This window comes from Triticum urartu, chromosome 6A (genome assembly GCF_056163025.1).
Source record: "Triticum urartu cultivar PI428250 chromosome 6A, HENAU_Tu73, whole genome shotgun sequence".
Lineage (NCBI taxonomy): Eukaryota > Viridiplantae > Streptophyta > Magnoliopsida > Poales > Poaceae > Triticum > Triticum urartu.
Window position 1 is genome coordinate 451,823,596 of NC_141878.1, and position 24,106 is coordinate 451,847,701.

Genomic DNA, 24,106 nt, shown 5'->3' on the forward strand with positions numbered 1-24,106 from the left:
TTCAGTTCAGAAGGACTGACAAAATCTCCATTTTTTTGCTGTGACAAATGTCCGAACTGATGGCAAATGCTGCCCATTCCACAATCGTAGGCATTTGATATTTTGGAATGGGACAACCTTGTCAAATTTTCCTCATTGATTTTAGCAAGACATGCGTTTGATATTTTCAAATGGGACGCCCTTTGATGTCAGCAGCGTCGATCAATTTTTTTCTTTATTCTTTAGTTGTGAAGTAAATATTGCCTCTGACATGTGAGTCGCTGAGATGCATAATCATCGATTGTTTTGAATGTTCTCTATGAATTGCCAGGCCCGTGTGTTTGATTGCAATGTATAGAAATGCTAAAAAGTTGCTCAAACTCTTTGTACTCCTTCTGTTCCTTTTTACTTCGCACATTGTGAAAGTGCATACTTTTTTTGTATAAGATTGGTCAAAGTAGAGATACTTTGACTGCAGACAAAACTTGTATGCAGACTAGAAAGGACCGGAGGGAGTACATGTGAAACTGCTGCAAACGAGGTGATCACCCTAGGAATAATGCTAGTACGTATTGTTTTGCATGTTCATCCAATGCCAGTGATACAGGAATTCGAACTAATCAAAATAAATTCATTCATACACGGTCGGATTTCATATAAACATGCCAGATTTCATTACATTTCATACATTCTTCAACTAAAAAGGGGTGCGCTGGAGGTATAATTAATGAACAGAAGCTACCCACCTGTGTCCCGCTGAGCCGAACAGAAGCTTCAGTGACTTAACTGCAGGTGTAGTTGCGTAACTGACATGTGGCCTGTTGGGCCCACGTGTTAGTCAGCCAACTGCAACAGCAGTTAAGTAGAAGCAGCGTTATTCTCCAGCAGAACTCCCCGACTCCACATCGCCGCCAAGAAGCTAACCGGCCGTCAATGGTCAACCCGCCTAGCTTGGCTTCAACAGGAGGGTAGCAGCGGTGGCCTTACTTGGACCCGAGCGGCGGCGTCCTACTGTGTTCTACTCTTCCTCGTTTTCTGTGTGGCGCGGCCTCGGCGGAGCCGGCGATGTCCTCTGTCTCGTTGCCGGCGGGCGGCGCCTCAATGGAGCGGTGGAAATCCTCCCCTCTTACCGGCAGGGTGGGGCCTCGGCTGAGCCGGCGATGTCCTCTGCCTCGTTGTTGGCGGGGCGGGGTCTCGGTGGAGCCGGGGTGTCCTCTGCCTCGTTGTTCGTGCCGCGGGGCCTCGGCGGAGCAGGGCCTCGTCGACGCCAGCGGAGTGGGGACTCGTCGGAGCCGGCATTGTCCTCTGCCTCGTCCTCGGTCTCGCCAAACAGCGCCTCGCCCACTTCATCCCCCTCTTTGCTAGCCTCTTTGTAGGCGGCCGCAGCCTCCGCCACCCGCATGCTGTACCGCCAGCGCTCGAGGCGGCCCTTGCGGGCGGAGCGGTACGAGTCGAGCAGCGCCTCCTGCTCCGCTCGCTCCGCGGCGATCTGCTCCTTCGCCTGCAGGTGCTCCTGTAGGAGATGGTGGTTGTAGGCGGCGTCGGCCTGCACCTCCCGGAACTGCTCCTGACGCATCTGCCTCACACTGTCCATATATTGGGCACGGGCCTTGCCGATGGTCATGGTGCAATGCACCGGCGAGGATGGCGCGGAGGAGGGGGTTGGCGCCGGATCATCGACTACCATGTTCTCCATTGGGACGTCGTCGTCCTCCGGCTGCCTGCTGGCCAGCCGGTCGGCAGCAATGGCTGCCATCTCCTTGTGGTCCGTCGTCCGCCCGTCCCGAAGAGCGTTGGAGCGCGAGGAAGCCATGGTGGACAGTAGTGGTGTGGACAGGAGAAAGGGAACGGATGCGGATGACTGCGTCTATGGCCGGCGCAGCAGTGTATATAGCAATAGTGGGCGGGCGGAGGGACGGACATGTGGCGCCGGAGTACCCGCCTCGGCAACCGCGTATCATTAATGTGGGCGGCAGATGGATGGACGGACGACACTTGTTTCGTTTGAAGGCGGAGCAATCGCCTGCACCGGGAAGCGAGGCGGGCGGCGCTGACTGTTTTGGGCGGAAAGCTCGCGCGGGCGAGGAGATGACTTTACTTGGAGAGGATGACAATGGGACCCACCAGGTCCATAGCCTCACATACGCAAGTGCCTCCTTATTATATACTCCCTCCTTTCTGGTTTATAAGGCTCAATTCAAAATTCTCACCAACCAAGGTAGATGATGAGTGGTGGAATATTTTTTGTAGTTTGCAAAAGCACCCAATTAATGCTCTTGTTTTCCTCAAAAAATTATGTTTACCAATGCATTAATTGCAATGCATGCATGCATAAAGTGCATGCATTGGTCAGTTTTCTCTTAATACTTGCATGCAATGATTTAATGCACCTTGAAGTCTGAACATGTGATGGGGAACAACCAAATTGAGCCTTATAAAATGGAAAAACTAAAATTTTGAGATAAGACCTATAAACCGGAAAGGAGGGAGTATATATGTATAAAACTATACTCCCTCTGTCTAGGTGAGTAAGTCGTATTAGAAGGTGCATCATGACCTAGGTGCAAGCAGATTGGTGAAAAAGAAGAATATTTCTCTCTTCTAAACACAACATTTAATCACAGCAGTTAAGAGGATGCCTTATTAGCTACCCATGCAGGCCATCGTAATTCATAGCATGCAAAGCGCTTTTATTTCTTTCCTAATAACCGCATGGACGTGCTGCATGCATTGGTCCTTGCTCGAGCAAAAAAAAGGGAGGAAAGGGGTTTCCATGGGAGACAATGAGGCAGAGGTGGAAGCGCTCGCTGGAGTAATTTATTTTGCTTCCCCCTGGTTTCCTGACATCACGGTCCCACACCATTGTCAACCTATGTAGTAGTCAATAAACGAGAGAATTGCACAAGAGACGGCCGACAGCTGGGACCAAGCAGCTGAGTAGTATTTGTGTTTTTGAGGTGTGAGCACTGCAGAGTTTTTCGATGTTTAGCCCAGATATTAATTTTTCTCCTCTGAACAACAATGAAAACATCGCTGCAGGTATTAACTGGGCGGGCTGTGGCCCGTCTAGCCCACGCCAGATATCCAGCCCAAATATTAATTTTTTTCAAGCTGAAAATGGCTAGCCCAGCTATGCTTTTTTTAGGAATACCCAAGCAAGGTCAAGTTGTTATTCTCCGCCCCGCTGGGCTGCAAATCTTTCCTAGGAGGGATGCATTAGGCATAACAAGAAAATGGGCTTTAAGAAATAATAAATGGGATGTAATTATAAAAACTGGGCAGTAACTATAAAAAAATGCACCAAACACGTGATTACTTTATAAAATATTATTTTTGGATATTGAAAATTTTAATTTCATTAATTGTTGCGAGCGCAATGTTTCGTTGGATTTTTACGTAATATAAATTTATATTGAAATTGTATTTAATCTCACTAGAAATTTTGGGATAAAAATATTCCGGACCCCATCAAAATGTGGGAAGTTTTATTGAATTCTGTTCTGAACGGTTGGTTGAAATGGGCTGTACTTTTAACAAACTGTAAATGGGCTGTAGTAAATTCCATTAGAATTCAAAAATGGGCTACATATTCTTAAAAATCTCAAATGGGCTATAATTTCTCTGCCACACACTTCTGGCCTTACTAAGTTGACGTGTCTCCTAAAAAACAGAGTTGACGCGTATGCAAGGCTTTGTCAACTTATAGTCAACACATGGTTCTAGCAGCAGTGGCCGTTGGATGTCCATCCAATGGATGCCGTGCTTCTTCTTCAATCTCGGATATTCTAGCTTCACCCGCCCAAAAAATGATTCCTCCCCCTGACATCTGGGGCGCACCATTTCGGAAGCTGGCCTGTGGGCCTACTAAGTTGACGTACCAAGGGCTTTGTCAACTTAGTCAATATAAACGATTCTAGCTGCAGTGACCGTATGATGTCCATCCAACGGCCGTAGCGCTTCTTCAACCTCTGGTCTTCTTGCTCCAACCGCCCAAAGCAGCGCCGGTCGTGCCGCCTGCTCCTGCCTCCCGTGGCCGGCTCTGCTGCCGCGGAGGCCTCACTGCCCCCTACTATTCCCACCACTGGCTAGGCCATGAGGCGACGGCAGCCTCACACCGCAGCCAAACGAATGAACCCTCATACTCCTCTCCGCATGGACATCCACTGCCGCGTCTTCACCGGCTCCGCGTCGTCCCCTTCCTAGGCCTCGCCATCGTCCACCGCCCTGGTGCTCTCGGTGCGGCATGGTCAATGTGGTCAAGGAACGACTTCCATCGGACGTGGACTATACGTGGAGAGGCTGATAGCTGGGTCCACGGCGGCAGCAAGGAAGTGCCTCCTTATTACGCGGAAAATAATTATTCCTCCACCTGACAGCAGGGACCCACCGGATGAGCCACCAGTATTTTGCGAAAAAAATCGTTTGCCCCTGACTGCTCGGACCCACCGGACGGGCCACCGTATTTCGCGAAAAAAACGTTCCCCCCGCTGTCAGCTCGGACCCACCGGAAGTGCCTCCTTATTACGCACAAAAAATGAATACTCCCCCGGCTAGCTGGGACCCACCTTGCTGGGAGGCTGACTTGTGGGCCTACTAAGTTGACGGGGACGAAGGGCTTTGTCAACTTAGTCAATATGAACGATTCTAGCTCCAGTGACCGTACGATGTTCATCCAATGGCCGTAGTGCTTCTTCAACCTCTGGTCTTCTTGCTCCAGCCACCCAAAGCAGCGCCGGACGTGCCGCATGCTCCTGCCTCCCGTGGCCGGCTGTGCTGCCGCAGAGGCCTCACCTCCCCCTACTATTCCCACCGCTGGCCAGGCCCTGCGGCGACGGCAGCCTCACACCGCCAACCGAACCAGTGAACCCTCGTAGTCCTCTCCGCACGGGCTTCCACTGCCGCGTCGTCCCCTTCCTAGGCCTCGCCGTCGTCCACTGCCGTGGTGCTCTCCACGCGGCGTTGTCAACGTGGTCAAGGAACGACTTCCATCAGAAGAATACTGTACGTGGAGAGGCTGATAGCTGGGTCCACGGCCACATCCCAGTTTTTTTGTGATTTGCCAAGTAAGTCACTTTCTCACGCCTGTTGGGCTGCAAATCTTTCAAGACGAGGAGAGATTTCATTCGGCTGGCCGAGAAAATGGCCCATCAGTAATGAGAAATGGGTTGTACATTTTTAAAACACATCAAACCGGAAATTAGTTTCAAATATCTTCTTTTCATTTCAAGATTTTAAATTACATTAATTTTTATGCGTGGAGAATTTGTTGGATTTTATATTGATATACATTTATTTTTAAAATCAGTTTGAATGTGAGTCGAAATTTCGGGATTAAAAACAGTTCGGAGCGCACCGAAATATGCAAAAATTCATATAATTTTTTAACCGTTGCCACAATATGGGTTGTAATGCTAACAAAAAGAATATGGGCTCCAAAAAAACCTTAAGAATTAGCAAATGGGTTGTAAATTATTAGAAATAATGGCAGATGGGCTGTATGCTGTTTTCCACATATTTGAGGCTTTCCTAAAAAAAGGTTGACGCACAAGCACCGACTGTTGGATGTCCATCCAACGACCGTCGTGATTCTTCAATCTCTGCTCTTCCTACTCCAGCCGGCGGGACTGCCTGCTCCCTCCTCCTCGCGGCCGGCTGTACTGCCGCGTAGGCCTCACTGCCCAACCGTACTCCCATCGCTGGCCTAGCCATCCCTCTACTCACCCACATCTGCTGTTATTCTCCGGCGACGGCAGACAAACCAGTAAACCCTAGTACAGTCGTACTCCCCTTCGCGTGGGAAACAACTGCCAAGTCTTCCCTACCTCCGTGTCGTCCCCTTCCTAGGCCTCGCCGTCGTCCACCGCCCTGGTGCTCTCGGCGCGGCGTGGTCAACGTGGTCAAGGAACGACTTCCATGGGACATGGACTGTACGTGGAGAGGCTAACAGCTGGGTCCACGGCCGCAGCAGGGAAGTGCCTCCTTATTACGTGGAAAATAATGATTCCTCCACCTAAAAGCTGGGACCCACCAGACGGGCCACAGTATTTCACGAAAAAACGTTTCCCCCTGACTGCTGGGATCCACCAGCTACATCTTCGCACGCAAGGAAGTGCGTCCGGGCAAAAAATGATTCACCCCCTGACTGCTGGGACCCACCAGCTACATCTTCGCAGGCAAGGTAGTGCCTGACAGTCGGGACCCACCTAGTCGAAGCATACGTAGCGTTGTCATTCTGGTCACGAACGTGTATGTACATACTGGTCGATGTAGAGGCGCACACGTCTCGTAGTAGAGGCGCGCACGTGTTGTAGTAGAGGTGCGCACATAGCATGTACACGTACGTACAGTGGCCAGGGTGCAAGAAAGAAAATACGACCACGTATGTGTACATACGGGCGGGGTCTCAAACGCCTACTCACGCATATGTACGGCCAGGGCTCGTGTACATGGCTGGGTCGGAACAGAGAAACAGCGTCGTCGTCGTGTTCATGGGGAGGCAACGGAATGCGTCGTGTTCATGGGGAGGCAACAGAATACGTCATGTTCATGGGGAGGCAACGGAACACGTGGGAGCCAACCGGCTGGGTCGGAACGGAATGCGTGGTCATGTTCATCGGGAGGGCTTGGACGGAACAGTCGATGGAAACGAGGCCTGGCGTACCGCAAAACGGAGGAAACGTCCTTGTGTTCGACCGGCCACGTTCGAAACGGGATCCTGTTCATCGGGAGGGGTCTGGCGTACCGCAAAACGAAGGAAACGGACCTCCTACGGTCGAAACAGGGGTCCTGTTGATCGGGAGGGGTGTGGCGTACCGCAAAATGGACGAAACGGACTTGTGTTGGAGCGCTACGGTCGAAACAGGGGTCCTGTTCATTGGGAGGGGTGTGCCGTACCACAAAACAGGACTCCACGGGATACTGTTCATCTCCACCGTCGACCCCCTCCAGCCTCCCCGAGCTACTGTTCATCCACCGTCAACCTCCTCCAGCCTCCACCTGTGACTGTTCATCCACGGGCTCCTGTTCATCCAGCCTCCACCGCGCGCTACTCCACCGGCTACTGTTCAACCAGCCCTCTCCACGGGCTCCTGTTCAACCACCCCTCCACGGGCTACTGTTCATCCTGCCTTCCACCGTCTACTGTTCATCCTGCCCTCCACGGGGTGGTCCTGTTCATCCATCCCTCCACGGGGTCCTGTTCATCCAGCCCCAACCGGCTCGATCGATCGGGGTCCTGTTCATCCAGAGGCAACACCACGGGGTCCTGTCCATCCACCGCCACCGGGAGTTGTTCATCCACCCCCCCAACGCTCACTGTTCATCCAGAGGCAGCATCGATCGGCTTCAGTTAGCAGCAGTAGCGAAGAAATCGCTCGATCGGGTTCAGTTAACAGCCATCGATCGATCGCTCGGGTTCAGTAACGCGTAGCCTGCAGTGCAATTGCTCGGGTTTAGTTAGAGCCCAACGCCTCGCTCGGGTTCAGTTAGAGCCAACGACTCGCACACACGCGCGTACGTGTACGAGAGAAACGCACATCGCTCAGCCCCGACCTCCCACCGTAACCAGGAACTCCCTGAAATTTTCCTCGCCCTCGCTTCTACCACGGTTTTTTCCGTCATGGACGGCCCAAAGAATGTTATGCAGCTGCGTCTCCGGCCCGCCCAGGACGAAACACCCATTTTCTGTCATGATTTTTTGTCATAGAAGTAGGAGCCCACCACATCTATGATGATACCGGGTTTTGTCACAATTATCGTCATAGAAGTGTCATATGTATGACAGAATTTTTTTCGTTCGGCCCAAAATGTCACGGGTGTGTCTTTTTTTTGTAGTGACTACTAAGCCTATGCCGATACCCGAATGGAAGTGGGACAAACTTGGCATGGATTTTATCACCGGATTACCCAGGACCGGATCGGGATATGATTCTATATGGGTAGTAGTGGACCGCTTGAACAAAGTAGCTCACTTTATCCCAGTGAAAACCACTTATACAAGTGCGAAGTTGGCCAAGATATATATGACCAGGATCGTTTGTCTACACGGAGTTCTGAGGACCATCGTAACAGATAGAGGAACACAGTTTACTTCCAAGTTTTGGCACCAGTTGCATCAGACTTTGGGAACCAGGATGGAGTTCAGTACAGCTTTTCACCCGCAGACAGATGGACAGACAGAGAGAGTCAATCAGATTCTGGAGGACATGCTGAGAGCTTGTGCACTAGACTATGGATCTAGTTGGGATGATAATTTTCCCTACGCAAAGTTCTCGTACAACAATAGCTATCAGGCCAGTTTGAAGATGGCATCATTCGAGGCCCTGTATGGAAGAAGGTGCAGAACACCGTTGATGTGGGATGAGGTTGGAGACCGACAGCTGTTTGGACCCGATTTGATTAAGGAGTCCGAAGAGAAGGTTAAACTAATTCGAGATAGACTAAAGATAGCTCAGTCAAGACAGAAGAGTTATGCAGACTCAAAATGCAAGGAGGTAGTCTATGAAATCGGAGACAGAGCATATCTAAGAGTGTCACCACTTCGAGGAGTTAAACGATTTGGAGTTAAAGGAAAGTTAGCCCCGAGATTTGTGGGACTATACCGTGTTTTGGAACGCATGGGAGAGGTAGCCTACAAGTTGGAGTTACCCGAAGGATTATTGGGACTTCATGATGTGTTTCACGTTTCCCAGTTGAAGAAGTGCCATGCAGGGATGGCCGATATCCCTCTGAGAGATACAGTGCCACTGGAAGCAATACAGTTGGATAGTGATTTGACCTATGAGGAGAAACCTGTCAAGATTCTTGAGTTTGCGAGTCGATTTACCCGCAACAAGGTTATCAAATTTTGCAAAGTTCAGTGGAGCCACCATACCGAGGATGAAGCCACTTGGGAACGAGAGGATGATCTACGGAAAGACCATCCACACCTATTTTCTAGCCAACCCGAATCTCGAGGACGAGATTCATCTTAAGGGGGTAGGTTTGTAACATCCCAAATTTTCAATTTGGAATGTTATACATAGGTCATTCATGCATATCATATTTTGTGCATTTTGACTTCAGCGATCCTCGAAATTCTAAGCAACTCAAGGACCCTCGGAGAGAGTTGGGGGATTTTACCATTTTGCATATTTGAATTTTATCAAATATGGAAACAAGGATCACTTTGGTTTTAATAGATTTTCTCTCCGAAAATATTTCATACCAAAATATATGAGAGGAGATAATATGACTTCTCCAAAATAAATGAAATATTGGAGGAAACATATTAAAATCAATTTGCATATTTTATTTGGATTTTATCGCAATTTTATTTGAATTAGGAAAAATATGCATTTTTAAAAATTGCATTATAGGCCCAAATAAATGTTCACCTTGTCCAGCTTATTTTTAGAGGACGGGGAAAATTTATTTCGGGATTTTTGGAGTCCGTTTAGTATTTCTTTTCTTTGTTTTTCTGCGCGGAATAATTAACATAAGGGGGAACTGACTTCGGGCCGTACCCGACATGGACTCCACCGGGCCGGCCTCCTTGTAAGCCACGCCCCCAAGCCCCCCCCCCCCCAGCCCACCGGCACCCGCAAACCCTAGATGCCGCCGCCGCGCCTCAATCCACGCGTCACCGTGCTGTCGCCGCCCGTCGCCGCCGCCGCTCGCCGGAGTTGCCGCCGCCGCCGTCATGCATCCCGAGATAGCTCCTGGTTTTCTTTAGAAAACCGCATGGTTTTTTTAGAAACCCTCCATTTTTTTTCTTAGATCAGTTTTATTTTTTTCCTGGTTTAGTTATTTAGAGAACTCTTGTTCGTACGCTCGTTTAAACGAATGATTTTCACCCTATAGTCACAGACAGCAAACATTCGTTCGTTAGCCTGTTCGTCACTTTTTATTTTTCCAGGGTTTTTCCACGATTATTTTCGATCGCAATCTCTTCCCTAATTTTCGATCTAGTTTATCTTTTCGCTCGTTTATCAGAATCAGGCGATTCAAGCGCCTAGATCTTCGTCTCAAAGCCCTCTTTCCATTTAACCAACTTGAAAAAGATTTTGGTACTATAAAATTTGACCTTAGTCTAGATTAGTAATCAGATCTTGTTTCTTTCTCAGTTTGAGTTTCGTTGCTTCATTTGATTTGATTCTTTTTGCAAACCGGAGTTCTAAAGTTGAACTTTCTGGTTAGATCTTATTATTTGAGATTTACGTGTGCATCTTTGCTTGATTGCTTATGTATGCTATTGTTTGTTTGCGATAGAACACCCGGAGTGCGAAGCGTGCTACTACGAGTCTTTAGGATTTGTAGATCGTCAGCAAGGCAAGTAACACTTTGATCATACTTCTTTCATACCCATTTTTATGCATTAGTTCAAATCCTCAAATCTTGCATGATTAGGATGTGTTTAACTTGTGGGTATTAGGAAGTAGATGATGAGGTAGAATCTATTACCTGTTTTATTATCAAACCCTGGGAGTTACTTCTACGTTATGCTTATACTACTATGCTATGCTCGTAGACGTGGTTTGGGTTTGAGAAATCCATGACAGATGTGAGATTGTTAATTAATGGTTCAACTTAAGGTGGCAACTTTAATACACATCTGGGTGGCTTGTTTGTTTGGGCACCTGGGGATATACCAGTGTTGCACAGGAGATCTCGGGGATATACCGTGCGATCCTCTTATGGTCTGCCACCCAGGCTCAAAGGGATCATGAGATTATTCATGCTGGAAACTTCCGTGTGCAACCACAAGCCATTATGGGCTCTGGCATAGTTGAGTATGTTGTGTGACCTCTTTCAGTGGTGGGCTAGCAGATGTAGAGGGAAAGTAGGTGTAACTGTCCACCCGGAGTAAAGAGTTAATGCTTCCGAAAGACTGTGTCTCGGTCATCCGTTTCTCAAACACCACGTAGTGCAAGAAATCCAACAGAGGAGATCGAGTCTTGTGGGGAAAAGTGCGCAAACCTCTGCAGAGTGTATAAACTAATCATGGTTAGCCGTGTCCCCAGTTATGGACAACTTGAGTATCTAGTACTTGGATTATCCCACTGTATCTCATCACTCTAAACTAATTTTTTGGGTTGATAATTATTTTTAATTGGGATTGAGATGGGGGTACCATTCTCAATGTTTCAACTACCATGATAGTTAAATAAAAAAATTATTCCTTTGTTGTAGGGAAAAATTAGCTTTTCGCAAAAACCATATAACCATAGAGCCTCCACCAACCATATATGCATGTAGTGTTAGCATATATCTATTCATTGCTCTACTGTGTTACATTGCCAGCATATTCCATGTGCTGACCCATTTTCGGGCTGCAACGTATTATGTTGCAGACTTTTCAGACGAGGAGTAAGTCGCGATAGGTCGTTTGTCATGCACTCAGCTATGCCGTTGGAGTTGATGGACTCACTTTATCTTCCAAGCCTTTCGATTTTATCGTATTAGATGGCCTTAAGCCATATTTATTGTAATAAGTTCTCTTTTGAGACATTCGATGTAATAAGTGTGTGATTGCTACTCTGTTATAAATCCTTCGAGTACTGTGTGTGTCAGCATTACCGATCCAGGGATGACACTGAAGCACAGAGACTTGACCGTTTGAGGTCGGGTCGCTACAGTCATCCAGTTGAGGGAAATTTGCTACTGTCCTACAAACCTCTGCAAGAACAAGGTTAGTGCTTGGAGGCCCAACAATGTCTACAAGAAGAAGGTTGTGTAGTAGACATCAAGGTCTTTTCTGGCGCCGTTGTCGGGGAGGTTAGTGCTTGAAGGTATATCTTTAGATCTTGCAATCGAATCTTTTTGTTTCTTGTTTTATCACTAGTTTAGTCTACAAAAAATGGAGTAAGGTTGCCTCATATGCTTCATCTTTTTAATGTCTTTCGTGAAAATAAGGATTCCGATAACTGTGCCAAAATGCTAGAAGAAGAATGTATTAAAATGTTTAGCAATAAATCTTTGGATGATGAGCATGATCGCAATGTTGTCAGTATGAATTCTTTGTATACCTAATGCTAATGATATGCAAAGCCACAAGCTTGGGGGTGCTATGTTTGATGAAGATGATATTTTTTGTCCCCCGAGTTTTGATAAGCAAATTTATTATGATGAAAGCATCCCTCCTATCTATGATGATTATTGTGATGACATGTATGCTATAAAGAATAATGATATCCATGAAACTTGTCATCATGATTTTAACTTTTAATTGGATTATGCCTCACATGATAGTTATTTCGTTGAGTTTGCTCCCACTATTATGAATGAGAAGAATTTTGCTTATGTGGAGAGTAGTAAAAATTCTATGCTTGTGGCTCATGAAAAGAATGCTTTATGTGATGGTTATATTGTGGAATTCATTCATGATGCTACTGAAAATAATTATGAGGGAGGAATATATGCTTGTAGGAATTGCAATAATATCAAGTTTCCTCTCTATGTGCTTAAAATCTTGAAGTTATCCTTGTTTTACCTTCCTATGCAAGTTGATTCTTGTTCCCACAAGTTGTTTGCTCACAAAATCCCTATGCATAGGGAGTGGGTTAGGCTTAAATGTGCTAGTTATATTCTTCATCATGCTCTCTTTCTGTTTCAATTCTTATCTTTTATGTGAGCATCATTGAAATCATCATGCCTAGCTAGGGGCGTTAAATGATAGCGCTTGTTGGGAGGCAACCCAATTTTTATTTTTGTTCCTTTTTAATAATTAATAATTCATCTAGCCTCTGTCTAGATGTGGTTTTATGTTTTAATTAGTGTTTGTGCCAAGTAGAACCTTTGGGAAGACTTGGGTGAAGTCTTTGTGATCTTGCTGTAAAAAACAGAAACTTTAGCGCACACGAGATTAGCTACCATTTTTTACTGGAGAGTGATATTAAGTTGATTATTTTTGCAGATGATTAATAGACAAATTCCTCACGTCCACCAATTTATTTAAGAATTTTTTTAGTTCCAAAAGTATATGTTTGATACAAATTACTACAGGCCGTTCTGTTTTTGACAGATTCTGTTTTCATTGTGTTGTTTGCTTATTTTGATGAATTTATGAGTAGTATCGGAGGGTATGAACCATAGAGAAGTTGGAATATAGTAGATATTACACCAATATGAATTTATAATGAGTTCACAACAGTACCAAAAGTGGTGATTTATTTTCTTATACTAATGGAGCTTACGAGTTTTCTGTTGAGTTTTGTGTTGTGAAGTTTTCAAGTTTTGGGTAAAGTTTGGATGGACTATGGAATAAGGAGTGGCAAAGAGCCTAAGCTTGGGGATGCCCAAGCCCCCCCAAGGTAATATTCAAGGACAACCAAGAGCCTAAGCTTGGGGATGCCCCGGAAGGCATCCCCTCTTTCGTCTTCATCTATCGGTAACCTTACTTGGAGCTATATTTTTATTCACCACATGACATGTGTTTTGCTTGGAGCGTCATTTTATTTTATTTTGTTTTGCTTCCTGTTTGAATAAAATACCAAGATCTGAAATTCTTAAATATTAGAGAGTCTTCACATAGTTTCATAATTATTCGATTACTCATCGATCTTCGCTTACATCTTTTGGAGTAGTTTGTCGTTTGCTCTAGTGCTTCACTTGTATCCTTTTAGAGCACGGCGGTGGTTTTATTTTGAAGAAATTATTGATCTATCATGCTTCACTTATATTATTTTGAGAGTATTTTAGAACAGCATGGTAATTTTCTTTGGTTATGAATTTAGTCCTAATATGATGGGCATCCAAGAGGGATATAATAAAAACTTTCATATAAGTGCATTAAATACTATGAGAAGTTTGATACTTGATAATTGTTTTGAGATATGAAGATGGTAATATTAGAGTCGTGCTAGTTCAGTAATTGTGAATTTGAGAAATACTTGTGTTGAGGTTTGCAAGTCCCGTAGCATGCACGTATGGTAACCGTTGTGTGACAACTTTGAAGCATGAGGTGTTTCTTTGATTGCCTTCCTTATGAGTGGCGGTCGGGGACGACCGATGGTCTTTTCCTACCAATCTATCCACCAAGGAGCATGCACGTAGTGCTTGGATTTTTATTACTTGTATATTTTTGCAATAAGTATATGAGTTCTTTACGACTAATGTTGAGTCCATGGATTATACGCACTCTCACCCTTCCATCATTGCTAGCCTCTTCGGTACCATGCATTACCCTTTCTCACCTCGAGAGTTGGTGCAAACTTCGCCATTGCATCCAAACCCCGTGATATGATACACTCTGTCTCACATAAACCTCCTTATATCTTCCTCAAAACAGCCACCATACCTACCTATTATGGCATTTCCAAAGCCATTGCGAGATATATTTCCATGCAACTTTCCACCGTTACGTTCATCATGACACACATCATCATTGTCATATTGCCTAGCATGATCATGTAGTTGACATCGTATTTGTGGCAAGGCCACCATCCATAATTTATCATACATATCACTCTTGATTCATTACCCATCCCGGTACACCGCCGGAGGCATGCATATAGAGTCATATTTTGTTCTAGTATTGAGTTGTAATCTTTGAGTTTTAAATAAATAGAAGTGTGATGATCATCATTAATAGAGCATTGTCCCGAAAAATAAATTAAAAGGAAAGGACAAATAAAAAATAGAAAAAAACAAAGGCCAAATAAAAAAGAAAAAAAAGAGAGTCCAAATAAAAAAATAATAATAAAAGGGGGCAATGCTACTATCCTTTTTCCACACTTGTGCTCGAAAGTAGCACCATGATCTTCATGATAGAGAGTCTCTTGTTTTGTCACTTTCATATAATAGTGGGAATTTTTCATTATAGAACTTGGCTTGTATATTCCAACAATGGGCTTCCTCAAATGCACTAGGTCTTCATGAGCAAGCAAGTTGGATGCACAACCACTTAGTTTCTTTTGTTGAGCTTCCGTACATTTATAGCTCTAGTGCATCCGTTGCATGGTAATCCCTACTCCTTGCATTGACATCAATTGATGGGCATCTCCCTAGCCCGTTGATTAGCCGCGTCGATGTGAGACTTTCTCCTTTTTTGTCTTCTCCACACAACCCCCATCATTATATTCTATTCCACCCATAGTGCTATGTCCATGGCTCACGCTCATGTATTGCGTGGGAAGTTGAACAAAGTTTGAGATTATCAAAGTATGAAACAATTGCTTGGCTTGTCATCGTCCGGGATTGTGCATGATGGGATCATTTTTGTGTGACGAAAATGAAGCATAGCCAAACTATATGATTTTGTAGGGATATGCTTTCTTTGGCCATGTTATTTTGAGAAGACATGACTGATTAGTTAGTATGCTTGAAGTTTTATTATTATTTTTATGTCAATATTAAACTTTTGCCTTGAATCTTATGGATCTGAATATTCTTGCCACAATAAAGAAGATTACATTAATTAATATGTTAGGTAGTATTCCACATCAAAAATTCTGTTTTTATCATTTACCCACTCGAGGACGAGCAGGAATTAAGCTTGGGGATGCTTGATACGTCTCCAACGTATCTATAAGTTTTGATTGTTCCATGCTATTATATTATCAACCTTGGATGTTTTAGATGCATTTATATGCTATTTTATATGATTTTTGGGACTAACCTATTAACCTAGAGCTCAGTGCCAATTTCTGTTATTTCGTTGTTTTTGAGTATCACAGAAAAGGAAAACCAAACGGAGTCCAATTGACCTGAAATTTCACAGAGATCATTTTTGGACCAGAAGAAGCCCACGGAGTACCGGAGATGGGCCAGAAGAGTCCCGAGGCCACCACGAGGGTGGGGGCACGCCCTACCCCCTGGGCGCGCCCCCTACCTCGTGGCTGCCTCGGGAACCCCCTGACTTGTTCCCGACTCCAACACCTCTTATATAACCCCAAACTTCCTCAAAGAAACCTAGATCGGGAGTTCCGCCGCCGCAAGCCTCTGTAGCCACCGAAAACCAATTGGGACCCTATTCCGGCACCCTGCCGGAGGGGGGAAGCCCTCTCCGGTGGCCATCTGCATCATCCCAGCGCTCTCCATGATGAGGAGGGAGTAGTTCACCCTCGGGGCTGAGGGTATGTACCAGTAGCTATGTGTTTGATCTCTCTCTCTCTCGTGTTTTTGATTCGGCACGATCTTGATGTATCGCGAGCTTTGCTATTATAGTTGGATCTTATGATATTTTTCCCCCTCTACTCTCTTATGATGAATTGAGTTTTCCCTTTGAAGTTATCTTATCGGATTGAGTCTTTAAGGATTTGAGAACACTTGATGTATGTCTTGCATGTGCTTATCTGTGATGACAATGGGATATCACATGATCCACTTGATGCATGTTTAGGTGATCAACTTGCGAGTTTTGTGACCTCGTGGACTGATGCATAGGGGTTGGCATACATTTTCGTCTTGACTCTCCGGTAGAAACTTTGGGGCACTCTTTGAAGTTCTTTGTGTTGGTTGAATAGATGAATCTGAGATTGTGCGATGCAATCGTATAATCATACCCACGGGTACTTGAGGTGACATTGGAGTATCTAGGTGACATTAGGGTTTTGGTTGATTTGTGTCTTAAGGTCTTGTTCTAGTACTAACTCTTGAATAGATCGATCAGAAAGAATAACTTTGAGGTGGTGTCGTACCCTACAATAATCTCTTCGTTTGTTCTCCGCTATTAGTGACTTTGGAGTGACTCTTTGTTGCGTGTTGAGGGATAGTTATACGATCCAATTATGTTATTATTGTTGAGAGAACGTGCACTAGTGAAAGTATGAACCCTAGGCCTTGTTTCAACGCATTGCAATACCGTTTTCGCTCACTTTTATCATTAGTTACCTTGCTGTTTTTATATTTTCAGATTACAAAAACCTTTATCTACCATCCATATTGCACTTGTATCACCATCTCTTCGCCGAACTAGTGCACCTATACAATTTACCATTGTATTGGGTGTGCTGGGGACACAAGAGACTCTTTGTTATTTGGTTGCAGGGTTGTTTGAGAGAGACCATCTTCATCCTATGCCTCCCACGGATTGATAAACCTTAGGTGATCCACTTGAGGGAAATTTGCTACTGTCCTACAAACCTCTGCACTTGGAGGCCCAACAACGTCTATAATAAGAAGGTTGTGTAGTAGACATCAAGTCATCACTATCCCATCAGATGAGAAGGATGCAATTATCTGCCTGGACAAGATGTACCGGGACACAGTCGCGTGATACGTCTCCGTCGTATCTATAATTTTTGATTGTTCCATGCCAATAGTATACAACTTTCATATACTTTTGGCAACTTTTTATACTATTTTTGGGACTAACATATTGCTCCAGTGCCTAGTGACAGTTCCTGTTTGTTGCATGTTTTATGTTTCGCAGAATATCCATATCAAACAGAATCCAAGCAGGATAAAAACGGACAGAGCTTATTTTTTGGAATATTTGGAAAATTCCGGAAAAAAAATCCACGCGAGACGGTGCCCGAGGTGGCCACGAGGTAGGGGGGGCGCCCCTGGCCCTCGTGGGCCACCCGTAAGGCGGTTGGTGCCCTTCTTCGGCCACAAGAAAGCTAATTTTTGGTAAAAAAATCACGGCGAAGGTTTTAGGCCAATCGGAGTTACGGATCTCCATATATATATATGAAACGGTGAAAGGGCAGTAGAAGACAACGCAGAAACAGAGAGAGACAGAGAGACAGATCCAATCTCGGAAGGGCGCTCGCCCCTCCCACACCATGGAGGCCATGGACCAGAGGGGAAACCCTTCTCCCATCTAGGGAGGAGGTCAAGGAAGAAGAAGAAGGAGGGGGCTCTCTCCCCCTCACTTCTGGTGGCACCGGAGTGCCACCGGGGCCATCATCATCACCGTAATCTTCACCAAGAACTTCACCGCCATCATCACCAACTCTTCCCCCCTCTATGCAATGGTGTAACCTCTCTCTTACCCGCTGTAATCTCTAATTAAACATTGTTCTCAATGCTATATATTATTTCCCAATGATGTATGGCTATCCTATGATGTTTGAGTAGATCCGTTTTGTCCTATGGCTATTTGATGATCAAGATTGGTTTGAGTTGCATGTTTTATTATTGGTGTTGTCCTATGGTGCTCTCCATGTCGCACAAGCATGAGGGATCCCCGCTGTAGGGTGTTGCAATACGTTCATGATTCGCTTATAGTGGGTTGCATGAGTGACTGAAACACAAACCCGAGTAAGGGGGTTGTTGCGTATGGGATAAAGAGGACTTGATGCTTTAATGCTGTGGTTGGGTTTTACCTTAATGATCTTTAGTAGTTGCGGATTCTTGCTAGAGTTCCAATCATAAGTGCATATGATCCAAGTAGAGAAAGTATGTTAGCTTATGCCTCTCCCTCATATAAAATTGCAATAATGATTACCGGTATAGTTATCGATTGCCTAGGGACAAATAACTTGCTCATAACAACAAGCTCTCTACTAAAACTAATTTAGTTGTGTCTTTATCTAAACAGCCCCTACTTTTTATTTACTTGCTCATTATTATCTTGAAAACCTATCCAACAACACCTACAAAGTACTTCTAGTTTCATACTTGTTCTAGGTAAAGCGAACGTTAAGCGTGTGTAGAGTTGTATCGGTGGTCGATAGAACTTGAGGGATTATTTGTTCTGCCTTTAGCTCCTCGTTGGGTTCGACACTCTTACTTATCAAAAACTTTTGCGATCCCCTATACTTGTGGGTTGTCAAGACCTTTTTCTGGCACCGTTGCCGGGGACCAATAGCGTGGGGTGAATATTCTCGTGTGTGCTTGTTTGCTTTATCACTAAGTAATTTTTATTTGTTGTTCTTAGTTGTTTTCTATCTTTAGTTATGGGTAGGAAACGCAAAATACCAAAAAAAATTAGTTGTACCTACTAAACCAATGGTTGAAGAATCACTCAAAATCTATCACACTGCTGAAGCTTATTACTTGGACCATCTTCGATCCCTATGTGCTCGTGCTGAAACCCCAACTAGCTTAGTTGAGGGCAAATCTTTAGATGAGCATGCTTGTTATGTGCGACACCGAATATCTGAAAAAGGGAAAATTTTACTGGGTCAAATTCATCGTTCGCAATGCTATGCTTGGAATTTATGCGAAATATATGATATTACTTGTTGTTCTGAAAACCCTAAGAAACACCTTCCCTATCAATGTGAGTTTAGTGATAATGGAATCGTATCTTCGTATGCTAAGGGTGTTTATAGTTACTATGATGTTCAACAAATTGAAGAATTTGTTGCTTTTAAGGGTGCTTATGAAATTGCTTCTTTGATTGAAACGTATGATGCTACTCTTTACAAATCTGAAAATTTTGCCATACTTAAATATTGCTATGATAATTATTCTTCTAATGCCTATGTTGAACCATATATTGAGGACTACCCCGCTATCCAAGAAGAGACTAATATTTTGCAGGAGTCTATGGAAGAAGAAATTGATGAAACTGTGAGCTCATTGGATGAAAAAGATGAGGAGGAGAGCGAAGAAAAAAAGGAGGAAGAGTGGATTAGCTACCCGTGCCCACCTTCTAATGAGAGTAACTCTTCAACTCATAAATTTTTTAATTTCCCTTCGTGCTTACCGAAGGATGATTGCTATAATGATTGTTATGATCCCGTTGATTCCCTTGAAATATCCCTTTTTGATGATGCTTGCTATGCTTGTGGCCAAGATGCCAATATGAATTATGCTTATGGAGATGAACTTGCTATAGTTCCTTATGTTAAACATGAAATTGTTGCTATTGCACCCATGCATGATAGTCCTATTATCTTTTTGAATTCTCCCGAATCGGAGAAGTTCGCACTTATTAAGGATTATATTGATGGGTTGCCTTTTACCGTTACACATGATGATTTTGATAGATATAATATGCATGTGCTTGCTTCTCTTACTTGCAATTATTATGAGAGAGGAACTATATCTCCACCTCTGCATGTTTCCCACACGATAAAATTGCAAGAAACTGTTTATACTATGCATTAGCCTTTACTTTGTGTGCATGAATTGTTCTATTATGACATGGCGATGCATAGGAAGAGAGTTAGACTTTGTTATTTCATGATATATGTTACTTTGTTCTCACTACTAAATTATAAATCATTGTTAATTAAAATTGGCTTTGATATACCTTGGGATCCGGGTGGATCCATTACTTGAGCACTATATGCCTAGCTTAATGGCTTTAAAGAAAGCGTTGCCAGGGAGACAACCCGGAAGTTTTAGAGAGTCATTTAATTCTGTTGAGTGATTTTATATAGTTTAAAAACAACAAAAATAAAGAGGGGAACCCAAAACATTTTAAAAATGGAAAGTTAAAGTGAGAAAGACAAGCATTGTTGAAGTGGGAGAGCTCCTTGAACTTTGTTCATTCTCACAGCAACTTTGTGAATCTTTATTACAGAAAATTTTCAATAAAAATAATTATCCCCTTGTACAATTCCATTGTATTATAAAAATAATGTGCCAAGGTTTGCCTTTAGGATGTTTACATTTGCTTGATGGTTTGTACGGTGCAGGACAGAAACTTTGGCTGTAGTGCGCGATTTTACATTTTTAGCTGGAACGTCAAATGGTTCTGATTCTTTTTGCACTGTCTTTCTATACAAATTTTTTATTTTTCATAATTTTTGTAGAATTTTTCAAGTATCATAAGTATGGTGAATGTTCAGATTATTACAGACTGTTCTGTTTTAGACAGATTCTGTTATTGATGCATAGTTTACTTGTTTTGATGAAACTATCGATTTGTATCTGTGGATTAAGCCATGGAAAAGCTATGTTACAGTAGAAACAATGCAAACATAAAATATGAATTGGTTTGCAATAGTACTTAGAGTAGTGATTTGCTTTATTATACTAACGGATCTTACCGAGTTTTCTGTTGAAGTTTTGTGTGGATGAAGTGTTCGATGATCGAGAAGGTCTCGATGTGAGAAGAAGGAAGAGAGGCAAGAGCTCAAGCATGGGGATTCCCAAGGCACCCAAAGTAAATATTCAAGGAGACTCAAGCGTTTAATCTTGGGGATGCCCCGGAAGGCATCCCCTCTTTCTTCAACAAGTATCGGATGTTTTCGGATTCGTTTCATTCATGCGATATGTGCAATCTTGGAGCGTCTTTTGCATTTAGTTTTCATCTTTATTTTATGCACCATGCTGGTATGAGATAGTCTTTGGTTGATTTATAGAATGATCTATGCACTTCACTTATATCTTTTGAGTATGGCTTTATAGAATGCTTCATGTGCTTCACTTTTATCATTTGAAGTTTGGATTGCCTGTTTCTCTTCACTTAGACAACCGCCATTTGTAGAATGCTCTTTTACTTCACTTAGATTTGTTAGAGCGTGGGCATATCTTTTGTAGAAAGAATTAAACTCTCTTGCTTCACTTATATCTATTTAGAGAGATGACAGGAATTGTTTATTCACATGGTTAGTCATAAAATCCTACATAAAACTTGTAGATCACTGAATATGATATGTTTGATTCCTTGCAATAGTTTTGCGATATAAAGATGGTGATATTAGAGTCATGCTAGTGGGTAGTTGTGGATTAGTAGAAATACTTGTGTTGAGGTTTGTGATTCCCATAGCATGCACGTATGGTGAACCGTTATGTAACGAAGTCGGGGCATGAGGTATTTATTGATTGTCTTCCTTATGAGTGGAGGTCGGGGACGAGCGATGGTCTTTTCCTACCAATCTATCCCCCTAGGGGCATGCGTAGTAGTACTTTGCTACGAGGGCTAATAAACTTTTGCAATAAGTATGTGAGTTCTTTATGACTAATGTTGTGTCCATGGATTATAATCCATACGCACTCTCACCCTTCCATCATTGCTAGCCTCTCTAGTATCGCGCAACTTTCGCCGGTACCATAAACCCACCATATACGTTCTCCTCAAAACAGCCACCATACCTACCTATCATGGCATTTCCATAGCCATTTCGAGATATATTGCCATGCAACTTCCATCATCATCATATACATGACTTGAGCATTCATTGTCATATTGCTTTGCATGATCGTAAGATAGCTAGCATGATGTTTTCATGGCTTGTCCGTTTTTTGATGTCATTGCTACGCTAGATCATTGCACATCCCGGTACACTGCCGGGGGCATTCATATAGAGTCATATCTTTGTTCTAGATATCGAGCTGTAATATTGAGTTGTAAGTAAATAAAAGTGTGATGATCATCATTATTAGAGCATTGCCCCAAGAAAAAAGAGAGGCCAAAGAAGCCTAAATAAAAAAGGGGGCCAAAGAAGCCCACCCACAGAAGAAGGGGGAAGGGGGCAATGTTACTATCCTTTTACCACACTTGTGCTTCAAAGTAGCATCATGTTCTTCATATAGAGAGTCTCTTGAGTTATCACTTCCATATACTAGTGGGAATTTTCATTATAGAACTTGGCTTGTATATTCCAACGATGGGCTTCCTCAAATGCCCTAGGTCTTCATGAGCAAGCAAGTTGGATGCACACCCACTTAGTTTCAGTTTGAGCTTTCATAAACTTATAGCTCTAGCGCATCTATTGCATGGCAATCCCTACTCACTCACATTGATATCTATTGATGGGCATCTCCATAGCCCATTAATACGCCTAGTTGATGTGAGACTATCTTCTATTTTTTTGTCTTCTCCACAACCACCATTCTATTCCACCTATAGTGCTATATCCATGGCTCACGCTCATGTATTGCTTGAGGGTTGAAAATGCTGAAGCACGTTAAAAAGTATGAACCAATTGTTCAGCTTGTCATCGGGGTTGTGCATGATGTGAATATTTTGTGTGGTGAAGATGGAGCATAGCCAGACTATATGATTTTGTAGGGATAACTTTCTTTGGCCTTGTTATTTTGAAAAGATATGATTGCTTTATTAGTGGGCTTGAAGTATTAGTGTTTTTATGTCAAATGATAGATTATTGCTTTGAATCACTCGTATCTTAATATTCATGCCATGATTAGATATGTGACCAAGATTATGCTAGGTAGCATTCCACATCAAAAATTATCTTTTTTTATCATTTACCTACTCGAGGACGAGCAGAAATTAAGCTTGGGGATGCTGATACGTCTCCGTTGTATCTATAAGTTTTGATTGTTCCATGCCAATATTATACAACTTTCATATACTTTTGGCAACTTTTTATACTATTTTTGGGACTAACATATTGATCCAGTGCCCAGTGCCAGTTCCTGTTTGTTGCATGTTTCATGTTTCGCAGAATATCCATATCAAACGGAATCCAAACGGGATAAAAATGGACGGAGCTTATTTTTGGAATATTTGGAAAATTCCGGAAGAAAAATCCACGTGAGACGGTGCCCGAGGTGGCCATGAGGCAGGGGGCGCGCCTACCCACCCTGGGCGCACCCCTGACCCTCGTGGGCCACCCATAAGGCGGTTGATGCCCTTCTTCAGCCGCAAGAAAGCTAATTTTTGGTAAAAAAATCACGTCGAAGGTTTCAGGCCAATTGGAGTAACAGATCTCCATATATATATATATATATATATATATATATATATATATATATATATATATATATATATATATATATATACGAAACGGTGAAAGAGCAGCAGAAGAGAACGCAGAAATAGAGAGAGACATAGAGACAGATCCAATCTCGGAGGGGCTCTCGCCCCTCCCATGCCATGGAGGCCATGGACCAGAGGGGAAACCCTTCTCCCATCTAGGGAGGAGGTCAAGGAAGAAGAAGAAGGAGGGGCTCTCTCCCCCTCTCTTACGGTGGCGCCGGAGTGCCACCGGGGGCCATCATCATCACCGCAATCTTCACCAACAACTTCACCGCCATCATCACCAACTCTTCCCCCTCTATGTAGTGGTGTAACCTCTCTCTTACCTGCTGTAATCTCTACTTGAACATGGTTCTCAACGCTATATATTATTTCCCAATGATGTATGGCTATCCTATGATGTTTGAGTAGATCTGTTTTGTCCTATGGCTATTTGATGATCAAGATTGGTTTGAGTTGCATGTTTTATTATTGGTGCTGTCCTATGGTGCTCTCCATGTCGCGCAAGCATGAGGGATCCCCGCTGTAGGGTGTTGCAATACGTTCATGATTCGCTTATAGTGGGTTGCGTGAGTGACTGAA